This window comes from Schistocerca cancellata, chromosome 11, assembly GCF_023864275.1.
Source record: "Schistocerca cancellata isolate TAMUIC-IGC-003103 chromosome 11, iqSchCanc2.1, whole genome shotgun sequence".
In the NCBI taxonomy this organism is placed as follows: domain Eukaryota; kingdom Metazoa; phylum Arthropoda; class Insecta; order Orthoptera; family Acrididae; genus Schistocerca; species Schistocerca cancellata.
In genome coordinates, this window is record NC_064636.1 from 128,858,807 (window position 1) to 128,861,893 (window position 3,087).

A 3,087-nucleotide genomic window follows, 5' to 3' on the forward strand; every position below is an offset into this window, starting at 1 on the left:
TCTCCTTGGAATACTACTTTCTGGAGTTGGGAACAGGCAGGTCGGTCTGTTTATTTAACAGTAACAATTTGTTGTGGACATTTGTGGCTTTGAAGGCAAGTGCAGTTGCTAGGAAGGGAAGCATCTCAAAGCTGTTACCAGGGAAAGAATGTTGGTTTCAAGAATTTGTCACATTGCTGTGCAGCCAATGCTTACGACCAAGAGGGGAAAGACACCCTACCTGGATCTACCTGTTAGGGGTTTCTAGTCACAATAAGGACAGGAGCACAGGAGAGAAAGTACGTCGCCCGGCCAAGACGTTCCGACACTACTCTAAACGCCCATTGCGTACAGGTCTGGCATCCACAAAAATCCACGAGTTTTCATGTTCGCCTTGGACAGAACACTATAGACAGAGTTGTCAGGTGGTGTCCTCCCTCAGCCTGCCAAGTTTGCCTTTGGAAAAATTTTGGGACTAAACGTACCATTAATGGCGACTCAGAAATGGTCTCTGTTGAGACACAAAAGCACTTCCCTTAGTTTAGGCGAGGTCCTGGTCAGACATGCTGTAACATTTGGCCCATCAAGATAATGATCTTTGTTACAAACTGTGTAGTGGACTGACAAGACAGCCAGTCCACAGTGACGGGTAACCGAAAGGCACGCGTTTACACACGCAGGCTTGCTTAGGTCTGAAACAGGATACGTAATGAATGCTATAAAGAAAAGTACGTAGCTGCTGGAATAATTAACTTTAATACATCATTTGTATACAGCATTCTTGATGATACAAGTGAGACTCTCTCATGGTTAATGGTGCCTTGCTAGGTCGTAGCCATGGACTTAGCTGAAGGCTATTCTATCTCTCGGCAAATGAGAGAAAGGCTTCGTCAGTGTAGTCGCTAGCAAAGTCGTCGTACAACTGGGACGAGTCCTAGTACGTCTCTCTAGACCTGCCGTGTGGTGGCGCTCGGTCTGCAATTACTGACAGTGGCGACACGCGGGTCCGACATGTACTAATGGACCGCGGCCGATTTAAAGCTACCACCTAGCAAGTGTGGTGTCTGGCGGTGACACCACAAACTGTATGCCTAAAGACAAACTGTCAAAACACACTGTCTAAAGTGGTCCTGCAATTTGAAATTTGGTAGCAAACTCCTTCCCTCCCTGCATGGATTGGTTGCTTCTCCAGAAAGGAAATGAATATGATTAACTTTGGTTCCGTTTGGTGTGGAAGTCGAGCAGACGAGCTGAAGTGGAGACGTGGTGCACGTAGAGCCATGTAATAGGCACAAAACCTTTAGCAGGCAGTTGCGTTGGTGTACGTTTCTACTTTACCAAGTTTCGATCGACAGGTGATGCATGGAGAAATGGGGACTTCGGATTCAGACTCTGGTCTGGAGAGGAAATTCTGGTCTCGACTGAGTTGACTGCACTTGGGACACTCATCCTGACCGTGACTTCACACTGGCACTGGTCTTGACTGGAAAGATTGAGGTGAAGTCTTAGCTGTACTGACTGTTTGGGCGTAAATCATCTCAGACAGCTCATTGTGCAAGGACAGTCTTATTTGTATCAGGTCTGCCGCATTGACGTTTGATCTCCTTGGGCCCACTGCCGTGTAAGTCAGTCAGATTTTCCCATGTTATGAACAGAAACCGGGAGTGTCACACACTGGAGTCTGCTGAGGTTTCAGGGCTCCGTTAGAGAGTAGCCTCTGTGTGAAAGATCGCTTGCCCCTTGCTTTACACAGTTTTTGCCCATGACAACGGTTTACAGGCGCCATACGTCGCTACTCTGCAAACGCTTGTACCACGACCGTCACCTGAAACAGCGCTACATATCGAGAAATGAGTACGGTATTGCTGCTCCAGCTTGTTCAGGTTGGAGCTAAGCTACTCCGAACGTTGGCAAATTGTTGGTGCTCGTATGTTGGGTGTTTCTGTAACCGAGGTAGCAGACGTTTCCGGTGCTTCAAGCGTCACCATGCTGCACATTTATACTGCACACAGGGACAGGGGAAAGACAACATCCGCTATGTCACAACAAGAACGGCAGTGTGTGCTGAGTGACCGTCACAGACGAAGAGGATTGTGACGAAAAGTAAGAGGACGACAACTGCAAAAGTCAGTGCGGAACTAAATGTCGCACTGTCGAACGCTGTCAGCACTGAAGCAACATGGATCGAGCTCCCGAAGCATGTAACTTCAGGACGAGCCGATGAAAATGCCAGTAACAGGAAAGCGTCGCCAAAGCCACAAAATGTGGAGTATGGAGCAATAGAAGAACGTCATTCTGTCGGATGAGTCTCATCCGCCCTGTAGACCGTGCCTTGCTCCTTCCGATTTCCACCTGTTTGGCCCAATGAAGGATTCACGTGGATGATGGGCAGGTTACTGATGTAGTAAGACGTTGAGTCAGACGTCGACCAGTAGAGTGGTACCATGCGGGCATACAGGCTGGCGTAAGGCCATCGCATTGAACATAGCCAAAAGAATCGCTGGAATCGTGAAAAAAAGCAATCTGAATTCTGAAAAAAAGTGTTACGTTACTTATTGAAAGCCTCTCGTGATATGTGAACCGAGTTTGGTTGAAATCGATCCAGGTGTTTAGAAGGAACTACTTACCCTCAGTTTTGACCGCACAGCCAGAACTTTATAATCACCGACGTAACATCGATATAAACCGTCCCTGTCGATAACAGCATCACCTGGTGAGGAATGACTGCTAGTCCATGTGTCCATGTGTCCATGTGTCCATGTGTCCATGTGTCCATGTGTCCATGTGTAGCATGCGGAATGTACGCGATCTATCTGACCGAGGGCAAATTGTGGTGGTTGAGAGGCTCGGCACGAGCATTTCGGAAACTGCACGACTTGGATGTTCGTGAAGTGGTGAGTGTCTTCAATACGTGGCGAAACCGAGGTGAGAACACTTCCAGACGTTGGGGGTTGGGAGCTGTTCTGTGTTATGAGACATTAATCAATGCAGGACGGCGTGTAGAGACGTGACTCTGGTCTTTTTGCTGACAATAGCCCTGCCTTCAAGGTTAGAAACATTTCGTCCCAGGACTAATATAAAGCGTTAAATTTTAGTCCAAGGTGTTTA